The sequence below is a fragment of the Oncorhynchus nerka genome, linkage group LG20 (genome assembly GCF_034236695.1).
Source record: "Oncorhynchus nerka isolate Pitt River linkage group LG20, Oner_Uvic_2.0, whole genome shotgun sequence".
NCBI classification, from domain to species: Eukaryota; Metazoa; Chordata; class Actinopteri; order Salmoniformes; family Salmonidae; genus Oncorhynchus; species Oncorhynchus nerka.
Genome location: NC_088415.1, coordinates 88,328,694 through 88,349,727, shown reverse-complemented (window position 1 = coordinate 88,349,727; position 21,034 = coordinate 88,328,694). Strand labels below are relative to the sequence as shown.

The 21,034-nt window shown below is 45.8% G+C and overlaps 1 protein-coding gene across 2 annotated transcripts in view; it reads left to right on the top strand.

Moving 5' to 3' along the window:
• LOC115101603 (activated CDC42 kinase 1-like) overlaps positions 1 to 21,034 on the top strand; it is a 153,936-nt gene that overhangs the window by 3,903 nt on the left and 128,999 nt on the right. For both annotated transcript variants that reach the window (XM_065005947.1, XM_065005949.1), the window contains exon 2: positions 11,228 to 11,562. The gene's annotated coding sequence lies outside the window, so the exon portion shown is untranslated. The remainder of the gene's footprint in view (positions 1 to 11,227; positions 11,563 to 21,034) is intronic.

The following is a 21,034-nucleotide window of genomic DNA, read 5'->3' as shown; positions in this document are numbered from 1 at the left end:
TGCTTCTTGACATAATGCCCACTTAACCCAGAAGTCAGCCGCACCAGTGTGTCGGAGGAAACACTGTAAACCTGGCGACCGTGTCAGCATGCACTGCGCCTAGCCCGCCACAGGAGTCGCTAGTGCGGGATGGCACAAGGACATCCCTGCCGGCCAAACCCTCTCCTAACCCGGACGACGCTGGGCCAATTGTGCGCCGCTCCATGGGTCTTCCTGGTCGCGGCCGGCTGCGACAGAGCCTGGACTCGAACCCAGAATCTCTAGTGGCACAGCTAGCACTGCGATGCAGTGCCTTAGACCACTGCACCACTCGGTAGGCCCGATGTCTTCCATCTCACATCAATTAATGATTCACATGAAAGTCTGAGTTCCTCACGCTTATCTCAACTGGGAATAGGCCCAGCAATGAACTGTACAAAGGCCCAACAATCACAAAATAGGCAGCTGTATCAGGAATGGCAAACTTAGAGAATTCTGCTTCACGTAAAGAACAGGGTAACTGAGTCAACTAATTCAGTCATAGGAGACGCTACAGCACATCAGGTTTCTACCTGAGGCAACCAAGTGTTTTTCAGTTTCTGAGGATGGGTTCCGAACGGCTGTGTGAATAAGTGTGAGAACAGGATTCACTGCACTGTCTCATTGTTCCTTAGAGAGAATTGAATTACAAACCCACCCAGTTTTCACCATAATACCATCCACCCCCTCCAGTGTATAGAGAAAACATTGGTCCCTGTAGTACTGTATCAAATGTCCTGCTTTGACCTTTGGACACCTTATGCCTTAGTTTGACTGATGGTCCTATACTGTGAAGGAATATTCTTTACAGTGTCGTCTATTGAAATAAAGTATGGTGTGGATGAAAGTGCGTTCTCAATAGCATGCACGCCTTCATTTTAAAGAAAGTTAAAGAAAACTGTGAATTTTCAATCAGTGGGATCTAACTTGGCCTGTGCTTTATACTACACACTGAGTTTTTTAAATATCCTTGTGGAAGTTAGAGTTGGCTACTAACAACATTCACAATATGGATGACCAAGACCTACAGCATGGCTTGTAACTAGAGGTCGACCGATTATGATTTTTCAACGCCGATACCGATTTATTGGAGGACCAAAAAAAGCCGATACCGATTAATCTGACGATTAAAAAAAAAGATATATATTTATTTATTTGTAATAATGACAATTACAACAATACTGAATGAACACTTTTATTTTAACTTAATATAATACATCAATAAAATCAATTTAGTCTCAAATAAATAATGAAACATGTTCAATTTGGTTTAAATAATGCAAAAACAAAGTGTTGGAGAAGAAACAAAAAGTGCAATATGTGCCATGTAAAAAAGCTAACGTTTGAGTTCCTTGCTCAGAACATGAGAACATATGAAAGCTGGTGGTTCCTTTTTAACATGAGTCTTCAATATTCCCAGGTAAGAAGTTTTAGGTTGTAGTTATTTTTGGACTATTTCTCTCTATACCATTTGTATTTCATATACCTTTGACTATTGGATGTTCTAATAGGTACTTTAGTATTGCCAGCCTAATCTCGGGAGTTGATAGGCTTGAAGTCATAAACAGCTCAATGCTTGAAGCATTACAAAGAGCTGCTGGCAAACGCAGTAAAGTGCTGTTTGAATGAATGCTTACCAGCCTGCTGTTGCCCACCATCGCTCAGTCAGACTGCTCTATCAAATATCAAATCATAGACTTAATTATAATATAATAACACACAGAAATATGAGCCTTAGGTCATTAATATGGTCAAATCCGGAAACTAACATTTCGAAAACAAAATGTTTATTCTTTCAGTGAAATACGGAAACTGTTCCATATTTTATCTAACGGGTGGCATCCATAAGTCTAAATATTGCTGTTACATTGCACAACCTTCAATGTTATGTCATAATTACGTAAAATTCTGACAAATTATTTCGCAACGAGCCAGGCGGCCCAAACGGTTGCATATACCCTGACCCTGCGTGCAATGAATGCAAAAGAAGTGACACAATTTCCATAGTTTAATATTGCCTGCAAATCTGGATTTCTTTTAACTAAATACGCAGGTTTAAAAATATATACTTCTGTGTATTGATTTTAAGAAAGCCATTGATGTTTATGGTTAGGTACATTGGTGTTTAGGGTTAGGTACATTGGTGTTTAGGGTTAGGTACATTGATGTTTATGGTTAGGTACATTGGTGTTTAGGGTTAGGTACATTGATGTTTATGGTTAGGTACATTGGTGTTTAGGGTTAGGTACATTGATGTTTATGGTTAGGTACATTGGTGTTTAGGGTTAGGTACATTGATGTTTATGGTTAGGTACATTGGTGTTTATGGTTAGGTACATTGGTATTTAGGGTTAGGTACATTGATGTTTATGGTTAGGTACATTGGTGTTTATGGTTAGGTACATTGGTGTTTATGGTTAGGTACATTGGTGTTTATGGTTAGGTACATTGGTGTTTAGGGTTAGGTACATTGATGTTTATTATTAGGTCCATTGATGTTTATGGTTAGGTCCATTGATGTTTATGGTTAGGTCCATTGATGTTTATGGTTAGGTCCATTGATGTTTATGGTTAGGTACATTGGTGTTTAGGGTTAGGTACATTGATGTTTATTATTAGATCCATTGATGTTTATTATTAGGTCCATTGATGTTTATGGTTAGGTCCATTGATGTTTATGGTTAGGTACATTGGTGTTTATGGTTAGGTACGTTCGTCCAATGATTGTGCTTTTTTCGCAAATGTGCTTTTGTTAAATCATCCCCCGTTTGGCGAAGTTGGCTGTCTTTGTTAGGAAGAAATAGTCTTCACACAGTTCGCAACGAGCCAGACGGCCCAAACTGCTGCATATACCCTGACTCTGTTGCACAGAACGCAAGAAAAGTGACACAATTTCTCTAGTTAAAAGAACTTCATGTTAGCAGGCAATATTAACTAAATATGCAGGTTTAAAAATATATACTTGAGTATTGGTTTTTAAGAAAGGCATTGATGTTAATGGTTAGGTACACATTGGTGCAACGACAGTACTTTTTTCGCAAATGCGCTTGTTAAATCACCCATTTGGCGAAGTAGGCTGTGATTCAATGATAAATTAACAGGCACCACATTGATTATATGCAACGCAGGACAAGCTAGTTAACCTAGTAATATCATCAACCATGTGTAGTTAACTAGTGATATGTTAAGATTGATAGTTTTTAATAAGATATGTTTATTGCTAGCTAGCAACTTACCTTGGCTTCTTACTGCCCTCGTGTAACAGGTAGTCAGCCTGCCATGCAGTCTCCTCGTGGAGTGCAATGTAATCGGCCATGATCAGTGTCCAAAAATGGATTTACTGCAGATTGTTCACAGATTCATCACTCAGCCCTCAGTCACTACCATGTTACTGTTTATCACTCAGCCCTCAGTCACTACCATGTTACTGTTTATCACTCAGCCCTCAGTCACTACCATGTTACTGTTACATCACTCAGCCCTCAGTCACTACCATGTTACTGTTACATCACTCAGCCCTCAGTCACTACCCTGTTACTGTTTATCACTCAGCCCTCAGTCACTACCATGTTACTGTTACATCACTCAGCCCTCAGTCACTACCATGTTACTGTTACATCACTCAGCCCTCAGTCACTACCATGTTACTGTTTATCACTCAGCCCTCAGTCACTACCATGTTACTGTTTATCACTCAGCCCTCAGTCACTACCATGTTACTGTTTATCACTCAGCCCTCAGTCACTACCATGTTACTGTTTAGCACTCAGCCCTCAGTCACTACCATGTTACTGTTACATCACTCAGCCCTCAGTCACTACCATGTTACTGTTACATCACTCAGCCCTCAGTCACTAGCATGTTACTGTTACATCACTCAGCCCTCAGTCACTACCATGTTACTGTTTATCACTCAGCCCTCAGTCACTACCATGTTACTGTTTATCACTCAGCCCTCAGTCACTACCATGTTACTGTTTAGCACTCAGCCCTCAGTCACTACCATGTTACTGTTACATCACTCAGCCCTCAGTCACTAGCATGTTACTGTTACATCACTCAGCCCTCAGTCACTACCATGTTACTGTTACATCACTCAGCCCTCAGTCACTACCATGTTACTGTTTATCACTCAGCCCTCAGTCACTACCATGTTACTGTTTATCACTCAGCCCTCAGTCACTACCATGTTACTGTTTATCACTCAGCCCTCAGTCACTACCATGTTACTGTTTATCACTCAGCCCTCAGTCACTACCATGTTACTGTTACATCACTCAGCCCTCAGTCACTACCATGTTACTGTTACATCACTCAGCCCTCAGTCACTACCATGTTACTGTTTATCACTCAGCCCTCAGTCACTACCATGTTACTGTTTATCACTCAGCCCTCAGTCACTACCATGTTACTGTTACATCACTCAGCCCTCAGTCACTACCATGTTACTGTTACATCACTCAGCCCTCAGTCACTACCATGTTACTGTTACATCACTCAGCCCTCAGTCACTACCATGTTACTGTTACATCACTCAGCCCTCAGTCACTACCATGTTACTGTTACATCACTCAGCCCTCAGTCACTACCATGTTACTGTTACATCACTCAGCCCTCAGTCACTACCATGTTACTGTTTATCACTCAGCCCTCAGTCACTACCATGTTACTGTTACATCACTCAGCCCTCAGTCACTACCATGTTACTGTTACATCACTCAGCCCTCAGTCACTACCATGTTACTGTTACATCACTCAGCCCTCAGTCACTACCATGTTACTGTTTATCACTCAGCCCTCAGTCACTACCATGTTACTGTTTATCACTCAGCCCTCAGTCACTACCATGTTACTGTTTATCACTCAGCCCTCAGTCACTACCATGTTACTGTTACATCACTCAGCCCTCAGTCACTACCCTGTTACTGTTACATCACTCAGCCCTCAGTCACTACCATGTTACTGTTTAGCACTCAGCCCTCAGTCACTACCATGTTACTGTTTATCACTCAGCCCTCAGTCACTACCATGTTACTGTTACATCACTCAGCCCTCAGTCACTACCCTGTTACTGTTACATCACTCAGCCCTCAGTCACTACCATGTTACTGTTTAGCACTCAGCCCTCAGTCACTACCATGTTACTGTTACATCACTCAGCCCTCAGTCACTAGCATGTTACTGTTACATCACTCAGCCCTCAGTCACTACCATGTTACTGTTACATCACTCAGCCCTCAGTCACTACCATGTTACTGTTACATCACTCAGCCCTCAGTCACTACCATGTTACTGTTACATCACTCAGCCCTCAGTCACTACCATGTTACTGTTACATCACTCAGCCCTCAGTCACTACCATGTTACTGTTACATCACTCAGCCCTCAGTCACTACCATGTTACTGTTTATCACTCAGCCCTCAGTCACTACCATGTTACTGTTACATCACTCAGCCCTCAGTCACTACCATGTTACTGTTTATCACTCAGCCCTCAGTCACTACCATGTTACTGTTTATCACTCAGCCCTCAGTCACTACCATGTTACTGTTTATCACTCAGCCCTCAGTCACTACCATGTTACATCACTCAGCCCTCAGTCACTACCATGTTACTGTTACATCACTCAGCCCTCAGTCACTACCATGTTACTGTTTATCACTCAGCCCTCAGTCACTAGCATGTTACTGTTTAGCACTCAGCCCTCAGTCACTACCATGTTACTGTTACATCACTCAGCCCTCAGTCACTACCATGTTACTGTTACATCACTCAGCCCTCAGTCACTACCATGTTACTGTTTATCACACAGCCCTCAGTCACTACCATGTTACTGTTACATCACTCAGCCCTCAGTCACTACCATGTTACTGTTTATCACTCAGCCCTCAGTCACTACCATGTTACTGTTTAGCACTCAGCCCTCTGTCACTACCATTCGTACTGACCTTAAACGTCACCTCGGGACACGAGGGACAATCGTGCAAAGAAATAATGCCAGTTGTCTGTGTTCAAGTGCTCATGATTAATAAAGATTGGCCATTCAATTGCCCTTGTTTTTCTAACAGTGGTGTGATGATTTCATTGTGGCCACATCAATGAAAGGCCTCACTGCTGACCTGTGAATCAGAGGTGGGTTGACTGGTCCACTTCCATTTTTTCCTCTGTCGTCTGTTTTGTTAATGGATCACATTCATATCACGGCTACGGTGCAATTCTGGCTCAATGTGGTTACAAGGAAATCGCCTGTTTTTTATTTTTTTTATGACAATTCAGATCCGGTAATGGTAATGACACATTTTTAAACTGTACAACATTGTGCAAGCAGTGAACATTTACCATCTAAATTAGGCCTAGGCACAAGGACTGATCTGTATCGATGACTGTCCTCCCTAGGTAGACTTTGTTTTCTGAACACTCTACAGATACAGTCTCCTGCCACTGCCCACTGAGTGAATTGCGTAACTATAATTCAATTCGGTATAGTATAGTCGCCTATGTATATAGTGTGTGTCCTTGCATAGGTGTGTGGGTGTGTGTGTGGGTGTGTGTGTGGGTGTGTGGGTGTGGGTGTGTGTGTGTGTGTGTGTGTGTGTGTGTGTGTGTGTGCGCGCGCGTCCCTCAGTTAATTTATGTCTCTTGGTGTGTATATTCCGTTTTCTAGACGCCCGCTCAGAGAAAGATGATCACCTGCCTCTCGCCCAAGCACACACTCTACGTGTCCTCATAAAAACACCTGATGGTTAGCTCTCTAGCATTAATACATGGTGTGTTATTGTACAGTAACTCAGGTGTGATGGTTAGCTCTAGCATTAATACATGGTGTGTTATTGTACAGTAACTCAGGTGTGATGGTTAGCTCTAGCATTAATACATGGTGTGTTATTGTAGAGTAACTCAGGTGTGATGGTTAGCTCTAGCATTAATACATGGTGTGTTATTGTAGAGTAACTCAGGTGTGATGGTTAGCTCTATAGCATTAATACATGGTGTGTTATTGTACAGTAACACAGGTGTGATGGTTAGCTCTAGCATTAATACATGGTGTGTTATTGTAGAGTAACTCAGGTGTGATGGTTAGCTCTAGCATTAATACATGGTGTGTTATTGTACAGTAACTCAGGTGTGATGGTTAGCTCTAGCATTAATACATGGTGTGTTATTGTAGAGTAACTCAGGTGTGATGGTTAGCTCTAGCATTAATACATGGTGTGTTATTGTAGAGTAACACAGGTGTGATGGTTAGCTCTAGCATTAATACATGGTGTGTTATTGTACAGTAACACAGGTGTGTTGGTTAGCTCTAGCATTAATACATGGTGTGTTATTGTACAGTAACTCAGGTGTGATGGTTAGCTCTAGCATTAATACATGGTGTGTTATTGTACAGTAACTCAGGTGTGATGGTTAGCTCTAGCATTAATACATGGTGTGTTATTGTACAGTAACTCAGGTGTGATGGTTAGCTCTAGCATTAATACATGGTGTGTTATTGTACAGTAACTCAGGTGTGATGGTTAGCTCTATAGCATTAGTACATGGTGTGTTATTGTAGAGTAACTCAGGTGTGATGGTTAGCTCTAGCATTAATACATGGTGTGTTATTGTAGAGTAACTCAGGTGTGATGGTTAGCTCTAGCATTAATACATGGTGTGTTATTGTACAGTAACTCAGGTGTGATGGTTAGCTCTAGCATTAATACATGGTGTGTTATTGTACAGTAACTCAGGTGTAACTCAGGTGTGATGGTTAGCTCTAGCATTAATACATGGTGTGTTATTGTACAGTAACTCAGGTGTGATGGTTAGCTCTAGCATTAATACATGGTGTGTTATTGTACAGTAACTCAGGTGTGATGGTTAGCTCTAGCATTAATATATGGTGTGTTATTGTAGAGTAACACAGGTGTGATGGTTAGCTCTATAGCATTAATACATGGTGTGTTATTGTACAGTAACTCAGTAACTGCAGTAGCACTTGACTTTACTGACACACTGACTGACTGACTGGTGAACTGACTGACTGACTGACTGGTGAACTGACTGACTGACTGACTGGTGAACTGACTGACTGACTGGTGAACTGACTGACTGACTGACTGGTGAACTGACTGATTGACTGGTGAACTGACTGACTGACTGGTGAACTGACTGACTGACTGGTGAACTGACTGACTGACTGGTGAACTGACTGACTGACTGACTGGTGAACTGACTGACTGACTGGTGAACTGACTGACTGACTGACTGGTGAACTGACTGACTGACTGACTGACTGGTGAACAGACTGACTGACTGACTGACTGGTGAACTGACTGACTGACTGGCTGACTGACTGGCTGGTGAACTGACTGACTGACTGGCTGGTGAACTGACTGACTGACTGGTGAACTGACTGGCTGACTGGTGAACTGCCTGACTTACTTGTGAACTGACTGACTGACTGACTGGTGAACTGACTGACTGACTGGTGAACTGACTGACTGACTGACTGACTGGCTGGTTAACTGACTGACTGGCTGGTGAACTGACTGACTGACTGACTGGTGAACTGACTGACTGACTGGTGGACTGACTGACTAACTGGTGAACTGACTGACTCACTGACTGACTGGCTGGTGAACTGACTGACTGACTGGTGAACTGACTGACCGACTGGCGGACTAAATGACTGGTGAACTGACTGACTGACTGACTGGTGAACTGACTGACTGGCTGGTGAACTGACTGACTGACTGGCTGGTCGACTGACTGACTGGTAAACTGACTGACTGACTGGTGAACTGACTGACTGACTGGTGAACTGACTGACTGACTGGTGAACTGACTGACTGGTGAACTGACTAACTGACTGGTGAACTGACTGACTGACTGACTGGTGAACTGACTGACTGACTGACTGACTGGTGAACTGACTGACTGACTGACTGGTAAACTGACTGACTGACTGGCTGGTGGACTGACTGACTGGTGGACTGACTGACTGGTGAACTGACTGACTGACTGACTGGCATCCTCAGGTGTGATGGTTAGCTCTAGCATTAATCCAGGTGTCATCTATTGATTACAGCAACTCAGCTGTTGCTGGGCTCCCTGCCTGTGCCATTAAACATGGTGTACAACTCATACAGTAACTCAGGTCTGGTGTTCAACCTTCCCAAGTTCTCTCACGTCACCCCGCTCCTCCGCTCTCTCCACTGGCTTCCAGTTGAAGCTCGCATCCGCTACAAGACCATGGTGCTTGCTCTACGGAGCTGTGTGTTATTGCACCTCACTACCTCCAGGCTCTGACTCAGGCCCTACACCCAAACAAGGGAACTTACTCATCCACCTGACTGGTGAACTGACTGACTTACCACTGGGAAACAGTGACTGACTACTGACTGGTCAAAACTGACTGCTTACTGACTGGTGAACTGACTCCTCACTGACTGGTGAACTGACTCAATGACCTTGGAGAACTGACCTGACTCTTTAAGGAATGACTAGGATAGGACTAATCCTGAACTGACTGAAAGACCTGATGACTATTGAAAGTGGCTGTTCCACTGATGTCATAAGGTGAAAGACTGATTTGACTCGCTCTGGACTGCTGTCTGCTAAACTGACTAAATGACTGGCTGGTGAATGACTGACTGACTGACTGACTGACTAACTGGTGGACTGACCGACTGGCTGGTGGACTGACCGACTGGCTGGTGGACTGACTGGCTGACTGGTGAACTGACTGACTGACTGACTGGTGAACTGACTGACTGACTGACTGGTGAACTGACTGACTGACTGGTGAACTGACTGACTGACTGACTGGTGAACTGACTGATTGACTGGTGAACTGACTGACTGACTGGTGTACTGACTAACTGACAGGCTGGTGAACTGACTGACAGACTGGTGAACTGACTGACTGACTGACTGGTGAACTGACTGACTGACTGACTGACTGGTGAACTGACTGACTGACTGGCTGGTGGACTGACTGACTGGTGGACTGACTGACTGACTGACTGACTGGTGAACTGACTGACTGACTGGCTGGTGAACTGACTGACTGACTGGCTGGCGGACTGACTGACTGGTAAACTGACTGACTGACTGACTGACTAACTGGTGGACTGACCGACTGGCTGGTGGACTGACTGACTGACTGACTGACTGGTGAACTGACTGACTGACTGACTGACTGGCTGGTGGACTGACTGACTGGTGGACTCTTGAGGGCATTCTTAAGCCCCCACTGTCACACATTCCTACTAATGTTCAAAAGCACTTTCAGCACTGCCTTTCACACAGAGGCTATCCTAGCATCTCTGGACTCCATGCATAAAGTAACATCAGAGCACGACTCCCCCCCCCCCTCATCTTTTACCTCATTAGATATTGATGCTTGTTGAAGTTGGCAGTTGGCCCCCTGTTGAGCTCTCAGTTTAGACCACCTCTGTGTGCTCAGTCTGACCCCATCACTCATCAGGGTGTAATGATCACTGTGGTTTTATGTTTGCATATAAAACAGAGGGTTTTGTTTCCAGTCTTGAAGAGAGCCTATGTTGCAACAACCCACGCTACCTGCTTTGATCTTAGGCCAAAGTAGGTCTAAAGTTAGTGATGGGGGGGGAAACTCGATACAGTTATATATCACAATATTATTTTGGATGATATTCTATCGATACTTACTATCGATTAGTAAAATCGCTCCTGCTGTCTCTAGAGAGTGGAAAACAGCAGGAATCACACTACATATAGAATCGTGAGAATCACACTATATATAGAATTGTGAGAATCACACTATATATAGAATCGTGAGAATGACACTATATATAGCATCGTGAGAATCACACTATATATAGAATCGTGAGAATCACACTATATATAGAATTGTGAGAATCACACTACGTATAGAATCGTGAGAATCGCACTATATATAGAATCGTGAAAATCACACTACGTATAGAATCGTGAGAATCACACTACCTATAGAATCGTGAGAATCACACTATTTATAGAATTGTGAGAATCACACTACGTATAGAAACGTGAGAATCACACTATATATCGTATCTGCACCTAAGTATCGTGATAATATCCTATCGTGAGGTCCTTGGCAATTCCAAGTAGGAGGAGCCTTCAGTACAACTTCCAGTAAATAAGGCTGTAGGTTGACATTCATTGGTATTTCGGTGATTCTGAGGCCTTTCCCCCCCCCCCCAGGCAGTTTCCAGAAACAGACCCCTGGGTGTGTGTTGTCGTGTGTGGTTTTCCATGGACGGGGATGTACGGGACCATGTGACCAGCTGACCTTTCCGCACAACATCGCAGCACCATGATGAACTCCTAGCCAGAGCTGTGCCTCGCCACGGACCGGGGCCTGCCGCCAACCAGTCCGTGGGTGACCTCTGACCTTCGCCCCCATACACAACCAACGACCACTAGACCTCGTCTCTACTGTCCCTGAGAGTAGGCTTGTCCCCAGATAGAGGCCAAGGGACGACAGACAAAAGGACACCTGCGCTCTGTCTTTCCGATAGAAACCCAACAGCTAGCAGGTAAGACTTTGGATGTGTGTGTGTGTATAGTATGTACACTTTGGTAAAAATGTTTATTAGTTAGAACGAATGGGTGTGTCAGGCAAGTTGCTCATCTGGCAAATGGAGTCTGAATGTAGAGTCTGAATGTAGAGTCTGGCCAAATGCAATACAGGAATGAGATCTGATTTACCTTCACTGTCAAAGCTGTGCTTATTATGTCCACAGTATGTCAGCAATGCATACAGGAAATGAAATCAGTCTGGCTCTGATTGGAGGAGGGAATGAGCAAGTGAGATCCTGAGTTACGGTGCTGTTTTGAATGTTTATTTTATTTGTTTTATTTTATTTGACCTTTATTTAACCAGGTAGGCTAGTTGAGAACAAGTTCTCATTTGCAACTGCGACCTGGCCAAGATTAAGCAAAGCAGTGTGACACAGACAACAACACAGAGTTACACATGGAGTAAACAATAAACAAGCCAATAACACAATAAACAAGTCGATGACACAGTAGAAAAAATAAATTCTGGCTAAGGTGCACCCGTGACCGGCTCGGAAACCGGATTGCACAGCGGAGAAGGTATGGTGGGATTCGAAATGGTCAGTGATCTGTTTATTATCTTGGCTTTTGAAGACTTCAGATAGGCAGGGCAGGATGGATATAGGTCTGTAACAGTTTGGGTCTAGGGTGTCACCCCCTTTGAAGAGGGGGATGACCGCGGCAGCTTTCCAATCTTTAGGGAAAAGAGCTGTTGGCCGGGGTTGGAGTAGCCAGGAGGAAGGCATGGCAAGCCGTTGAGAAATGCTTATTGAAATGTTCGATTATCATGGATTTATCAGTGGTGACCGTGTTACCTAGCCTCAATGCAGTGGGCAGCTGGGAGGAGGTGCTCTTATTCTCCATGGACTTTACAGTGTCCCAAAAGTTTTTGGAGATAGAGCTACAGGATGCAAATTTGTGTTTGAAAAAGCTACCCTTTGCTTTCCTGACTTCCCTGAACAGTTGCATATCGCGGGGACTATTCAACGCTATTGCAGTCCGCCACAGGATGTTTTTGTGCTGTTCGAGGGCAGTCAGGTCTGGAGTGAACCAAGGGCTATATAGTTCTGCATTTTTTGAACGGGGCTAAGATGGTGAGGAAATTACTTTTAAAGAATGACCGACGGGATGAGGTCAATATCCTTCCAGGATACCCGGGCCAGGTCGATTAGAAGGCCTGCTCGCAGAAGTGTTTTAGGGAGCGTTTGACAGTGATGAGGGGTGGTCATTTGACCGCGGACCCATAGCGGATACAGGCAATGAGGCAGTGATCGCTGAGATCCTGATTGAAAACAGCAGAGGTGTATTTGGAAGGCAAGTTGGTCAGGATAATGTCTATGAAGGTGCCCATGTTTATGGATTTAGGGTTGTACCTGGTGGGTTCCTTGATGATTTGTGTGAGATTGAGGGCATCTAGCTTTGATTGTAGGCCTGCCGGAATGTTAAGCATATCCCAGTTTAGGTCACCTAACAGAACGAACTGTGAAGCTAGATGGGGGGCGATCGATTCACAAATGGTGCCCAGGGCACAGCTGGGAGGTCGGGGGGTCGATTGCAGGCGGCAACAGTGAGAGACTTATTTCTGGAGAGGTTCATTTTTAAAATTAGAAGTTCAACTTGTTTGGGTATAGACCTGGAAAGTATGACAGAACTTTGCAGGCTATCTCCCCCTTTAGCAGTTATGTCTTGGCGGAAAATGTTGTAGTTGGGTATGGAAATCTGTTGGTGGCCTTCCTAAGCCAGGAAGGACATCAGGGTTGGTGGAGTGTGCTAAAGCAGTGAGTAAAACAAACTTAGGGACGAGGCTTCTGATGTTGACATGCATGAAACAAGGCTTTTTCGATCACAGAAGTCAACAAATGAGGGTGCCTGGGGACACGCAGGGCCTGGGTTCACCTCCACATCACCCGAGGAACAGAGGAGGAGTAGGATGAGGGTACGACTAAAGGCTATCAAAACTGGTCACCTAGAGCGTTGGGGACAAAGATGTAGAGTATTGATTCCCTTAAAAAGGGTTAGTTTGCTACGTAGGAAACCTTTGCATGATGTTAGTCATGGTCACACAGGTTGTCTGACTGGGACTGACTGGGTCTGACTGGGACCGACTGGGAGTTACTGGGACCGACTGGGAGTTACTGGGACTGACTGGGAGTGACTGGGACTGACTGGGATTTACTGGGACTGACTGGGAGTTACTGGGACTGACTGGGAGTTACTGGGACTGACTGGGAGTGACTGGGACTGACTGGGATTTACTGGGACTGACTGGGAGTTACTGGGACCGACTGGGAGTTACTGGGACTGACTGGGAGTTACTGGGACTGACTGGGAGTTACTGGGACTGACTGGGAGTTACTGGGACTGACTGGGAGTGACTGGGACTGACTGGGATTTACTGGGACTGACTGGGAGTTACTGGGACTGACTGGGAGTTACTGGGACCGACTGGGAGTTACTGGGACTGACTGGGAGTTACTGGGACTGACTGGGAGTTACTGGGACTGACTGGGAGTTACTGGGTCTGACTGGGATTTACTGGGACTGACTGGGAGTTACTGGGACTGACTGGGAGTTACTGGGACTGACTGGGAGTTACTGGGACCGACTGGGAGTGTTTTCCGCGACGCGGATCCGGTGTTCTGCCTTACAAACAGGACAACGGAATGGATCGCATGCAGCGACCCAAGGAAACGACTCCGAAAAAGAGGGAAACGAGGCGGTGTTCTGGTCAGACTCCGAAAAAGGGCACATTGCGCACCACTCCCCAGCATTCTTCTTGCCAATGTCCAGTCTCTTGACAACAAGGTTGACGAAATCCGAGCAAGGGTAGCATTCCAGAGGGACATCAGAGACTGCAACGTTCTCTGCTTCACAGAAACATGGCTTACTGGGAAGACGCTATCCGACGCGGTGCAGCCAACGGGTTTCTCCACGCATCGCGCCGACAGAAACAAACATCTTTCTGGTAAGAAGAGTGGCGGGGCGTATGCCTCATGACTAACGAGACATGGTGTGATGAAGGAAACATACAGGAACTCAAATCCTTCTGTTCACCTGATTTAGAATTCCTCACAATCAAATGTAGACCGCATTATCTTCCAAGAGAATTCTCCTCGATTATAATCACAGCCGTATATCCCCCCCAAGCAGACACATCGATGGCTCTAAACGAACTTTATTTAACTCTTTGCAAACTGGAAACCATTTATCCGGAGGCTGCATTCATTGTAGCTGGGGATTTTAACAAAGCTAATCTGAAAACAAGACTCCCTAAATTTTACCAGCATATCGATTGCGCAACCAGGGGTGGTAAAACCTTGGATCATTGTTACTCTAACTTCCGCTGACGCATATAAGGCCCTGCCCCGCCCCCTTTCGGAAAAGCTGACCACGACTCCATTTTGCTGATCCCTGCCTACAGGCAGAAACTAAAACAAGAGGCTCCCACGCTGAGGTCTGTCCAACGCTGGTCAGACCAAGCTGACTCCACACTCCAAGACTGCTTCCATCACGTGGACTGGGACATGTTTCGTATTGCGTCAGATGGAAATATTGACGAATACGCTGATTCGGTGTGCGAGTTCATTAGAACGTGCGTCGAAGATGTCGTTCCCATAGCAACGATAAAAACATTCCCAAACCAGAAACCGTGGATTGATGGCAGCATTCGCGTGAAACTGAAAGCGCGAACCACTGCTTTTAATCAGGGCAAGGTGTCTGGTAATATGTCCGAATATAAACAATGCAGCTATTCCCTCCGCAAGGCTATTAAACAAGCTAAGCGTCAGTACAGAGACAAAGTGGAATCTCAATTCAATGGCTCAGACACAAGAGGCATGTGGCAGGGTCTACAGTCAATCACGGACTACAAGAAGAAACCCAGCCCAGTCACGGACCAGGATGTCTTGCTCCCAGGCAGACTAAATAACTTTTTTGCCCGCTTTGAGGACAATACATTGCCACTGACACAGTCTGCAACGAAAACATGCGGTCTCTCCTTCACTGCAGCCGAGGTGAGTAAGACATTTAAACGTGTTAACCCTCGCAAGGCTGCAGGCCCAGACGGCATCCCCAGCCGCGCCCTCAGAGCATGCGCAGACCAGCTGGCCGGTGTGTTTACGGACATATTCAATCAATCCCTATACCAGTCTGCTGTTCCCACATGCTTCAAGAGGGCCACCATTGTTCCTGTTCCCAAGAAAGCTAAGGTAACTGAGCTAAACGACTACCGCCCCGTAGCACTCACTTCCGTCATCATGAAGTGCTTTGAGAGACTAGTCAAGGACCATATCACCTCCACCCTACCTGACACCCTAGACCCACTCCAATTTGCTTACCGCCCAAATAGGTCCACAGACGATGCAATCTCAACCACACTGCACACTGCCCTAACCCACCTGGACAAGAGGAATACCTATGTGAGAATGCTGTTCATCGACTACAGCTCGGCATTCAACACCATAGTACCCTCCAAGCTCGTCATCAAGCTCGAGACCCTGGGTCTCGACCCGCCCTGTGCAACTGGGTTCTGGACTTCCTGACGGGCCGCCCCCAGGTGGTGAGGGTAGGCAACAACATCTCCTCCCGCTGATCCTCAACACGGGGCCCCACAAGGGTGCGTTCTGAGCCCTCTCCTGTACTCCCTGTTCACCCACGACTGCGTGGCCATGCACGCCTCCAACTCAATCATCAAGTTTGCGGACGACACAACAGTGGTAGCTTGATTACCAACAACGACGAGACGGCCTACAGGGAGGAGGTGAGGGCCCTCGGAGTGTGGTGTCAGGAAAATAACCTCACACTCAACGTCAACAAAACTAAGGAGATGATTGTGGACTTCAGGAAACAGCAGAGGGAACACCCCCTATCCACATCGATGGATCAGTAGTGGAGAGGGTAGCAAGTTTTAAGTTCCTCGGCATACACATCACAGACAAACTGAATTGGTCCACTCACACTGACAGCGTCGTGAAGAAGGCGCAGCAGCGCCTCTTCAACCTCAGGAGGCTGAAGAAATTCGGCTTGTCACCAAAAGCACTCACAAACTTCTACAGATGCACAATCGAGAGCATCCTGGCGGGCTGTATCACCGCCTGGTACGGCAACTGCTCCGCCCTCAACCGTAAGGCTCTCCAGAGGGTAGTGAGGTCTGCACAACGCATCACCGGGGCAAACTACCTGCCCTCCAGGACACCTACACCACCCGATGTTACAGGAAGGCCATAAAGATCATCAAGGACATCAACCACCGAACCACTGCCTGTTCACCCCGCTATCATCCAGAAGGCGAGGTCAGTACAGGTGCATCAAAGCTGGGACCGAGAGACTGAAAAACAGCTTCTATCTCAAGGCCATCAGACTGTTAAACAGCCACCACTAACATTGAGTGGCTGCTGCCAACACACTGTCATTGACACTGACCCAACTCCAGCCACTTTAATAATGGGAATTGATGGGAAATTATGTAAATATATCACTAGCCACTTTAAACAATGCTACCTTATATAATGTTACTTACCCTACATTATTAATCTCATATGCATATGTATATACTGTACTCTAGATCATCGACTGCATTCTTATGTCACTAGCCACTTTAACTATGCCACTTTGTTTACTTTGTCTACCTACTCATCTCATATGTATATACTGTACTCGATACCATCTACTGTATGCTGCTCTGTACCATCACTCATTCATATATCCTTATGTACATATTCCTTATCCCCTTACACTGTGTATAAGACAGTAGTTTTGGAATTGTTAGTTAGATTACTTGTTGGTTATCACTGCATTGTCGGAACTAGAAGCACAAGCATTTCGCTACACTCGCATTAACATCTGCTAACCATGTGTATGTGACAAATAAAATTTGATTTGATTTGATTTTGAGTTACTGGGACTGACTGGGAGTGACTGGGACTGACTGGGATTTACTGGGACCGACTGGGAGTTACTGGGACTGAGTGGGAGTGACTGGGACTGACTGGGATTTACTGGGACTGAGTGGGAGTTACTGGGACCGACTGGGAGTTACTGGGACCGACTGGGAGTTACTGGGACTGACTGGGAGTTACTGGGACTGACTGGGAGTTACTGGGACTGACTGGGAGTTACTGGGACTGACTGGGATTTACTGGGACTGACTGGGAGTTACTGGGACTGACTGGGAGTTACTGGGACTGACTGGGAGTTACTGGGACTGACTGGGAGTTACTGGGACTGACTGGGAGTTACTGGGTCTGACTGCTGGAGTTATTTTCCACATGTTGTCGGTGTTGTGTGCTGCTAAGTTTGACATGGCTTTTGTGGTTTCTTAGCAGTAACACCAAAACAAAGTTGGACACACAGTGCACTTTCTACTGTTTCTACACAGCCACCCAACCACATACTCCTATGCACACACACACACACACACACACACACACACACACACACACACACACACTGGTTGACCATTTCCTTGCGAAAACAGGCTTGTGACCGCAAAGCCCAGAATATCTGTGATCTGCTAATGTTTATTTTGTCTCTTTTGGTGAGACATCTACATGACAGGGGTGGATCCAGAGCCAGGTGAGTTGATGAGGTAAGAGTCAGTCAGCCATTCAGGCAAACTGTCAGTCAGCCATTCAGGCAGCCATTTAGGCAATCAGTCAGTCAGTCAGTCAGCCATTCAGGCAGCCAGCGAGTCAGGCAGTCAGTAAGTCAGTGAGTCAGGGCCTGCTTGGTTACACAGGAGGTCCTCTGTTCCTCCCCCTCTGTCCCCCTCAGTACCCACAGACAGGATACAGGCCAACCAGCCAGCCAGGTGTCTGCTGCTCACTGTTGCTGTTCAGAGACTGACTGACTGGCTGACTGGCTGGCTGGGCACCATAGGAGGTGTGTGTGGGTGAGAAGGAGACTGGCAGTGTGTGTGGGATGTGGGTGTGTTCATGCATTTGCAGTTTATGTTCAGACTTTGTTCATGTGTGTGCGCACTAGCATCGTGTGTGTGTGTATGTCTGCGCGCTGGCGTGTGATAAATAGTTTTCCGCTGAGGTCCATGTGAGTTGTAGTTTGTTTATCCAAAATGTATCCTATTGTGGTATCCTAGTTTGTAACATCCTAATAAACTATAATTGTTCTGACAATTATGGTCTTATCTCTGTGCTAGACCAACAGCTTATGATTAATTGGTCACTCCCCTGTTGAGATTGTAATCCCTGTGTCCATTACCAGGGCTGTTACAGGGGTCAATCCAGGCCTGGTTTACTGGACAGTACATTATTAATGACTGAGTGGAAGGGCAAGGGGAAAAAGTACTAGTAGGGAGAGTGTAAAGACAACAGAGGAGACTGTAATAACAGAAGGGTAGAGGTTGTAATAGAAGACAACAGAGGAGAGGGAGAGGTAATGCGGAGAGGTAATGCAGAGAGGGAGAGGTAATACGGAGAGGTAATGCGGGGAGGGACAGGTAATACGGAGAGGTAATGCGGAGAGGGAGAGGTAATGCGGAGAGGGAGAGGTAATGCGGAGAGGGAGAGGTAATGCAGAGAGGTAATATGACGAGGGAGAGGTAATGCAGAGAGGTAATGTGGAGAGGTAATACGGAGAGGTGAGAGGTAATACGGAGAGGTGAGAGGTAATACGGAGAGGTAAGAGGTAATACGGTGAGGTAATACGGTGAGGTAATACGGTGAGAGGTAATGCAGAGAGGTACGGAGAGGTAATACGAGGGGAGTGAGAGGTAATATGGAGAGGTAAGAGGGAGAGGTAAACGGTGAGGTAATACGGTGAGGTAATATGGAGAGGTAATACGGAGAGGTGAGGTAATACGGTGAGGTAATACGGTGAGGTAATACGGTGAGGTAATACGGAGAGGTAATATGGAGAGGTAATACGGAGAGGTAAGAGGTAATACGGAGAGGTAATACGGAGAGGTAAGAGGTAATATGGAGAGGTAATGCGGAGAGGTGAGAGGTAAGAGGTAATACGGAGAGGTGAGAGGTAATACGGAGAGGGAGAGGTAATATGGAGATGTAATGTGGAGAGGGAATAGAGAGAGACCTAGGTAACAGACAGCTGAGGGAAATATAGAGGTAATAAATCAAACCAAATTTCATTTGTCACATACACATGGTTAGCAGATGTTAATGCGAGTGTTGTGAAATGCTTGTGCTTCTAGTTCCGACAATGCAGTAATAACCAACGAGTAATCTAACCTAAAAATTTCACAACAACTACCTTATACACACAAGTGTAAAGGGATGAAGAATATGTACATAAAGATATATGAATGAGTGATGGTACAGAACGGCATAGGCAAGATGCAGTAGATGGTATCGAGTACAGTATATCCATAAGAGATGAGTAATGTAGGGTACGTAAACATTATATTAAGTGGCATTGTTTAAAGTGACTAGTGATACATTTTTACATCAATTTTTGGGCGGAGCAGTTGCCGTACCAGGCGGTGATACAGCTCGACAGGATGCTCTCGATTGTGCATCTGTAGAAGTTTGAGTGCTTTTGGTGACATGCCGAATTTCTTCAGCCTCCTGATGTTGAAGAGGTGCTGCTGCACCTTCTTCACCACGCTGTCTGTGTGGGTGGACCAATTCAATTTGTCCGTGATGTGTACGCCGAGGAACTTAAAACTTACTACCCTCTCCACTACTGTCCCGTTGATGTTTCCTGAAGTCCACGATCATCTCGTTTTGTTGACGTTGAGTGTGAGGTTATTTTCCTGACACCACACTCCGAGGGTCCTCACCTCCTCCCTGTAGGCCATCTCGTCGTTGTTGGTAATCAAGCCTACCACTGTAGTGTCGTCTGCAAACTTGATGATTGAGTTGGAGGCGTGCATGGCCATGCAGTCGTGGATGAACAGGGAGTACAGGAGAGGGCTCAGAACGCACCCTTGTGGGGCCCCAGTGTTGAGGATCAGCGGGGTGGAGATGTTCTTACCTACACTCACCACCTGGCGGTGGCCTGTCAGGAAGTCCAGTCCCCAGTTGCAAAGGGCGGGGTCGAGACCCAGGGTCTCGAGCTTGATGATGAGTTTGGAGCGTACTATGGTGTTAAATGCTGAGCTGTAGTCGATGAACAGCATTCTCACATAGGTATTCCTCTTGTCCAGATGGGTTAGGGAAGTGTGCAGTGTGGTTGCGATTGCGTCATCTGTGGACCTGTTGGGGCGGTAAGCAAATTGGAGTGGGTCTAGGGTGTCATGTAGGGTGGAGGTGATATGGTCCTTGACTAGTCTCTCAAAGCACTTCATGATGACGGAAGTGAGTGTTACGGGGCGGTAATCATTTAGCTCAGTTACCTTAGCTTTCATGTGAACAGGAACAATGGTGGCCCTCTTGAAGCATGTGGGAACAGCAGACTGGGATAAGGATTGATTGAATATGTCTGTAAACACACCTGCCACCTGGTCTGCGCATGCTCTGAGGACGCGGCTGGGGATGC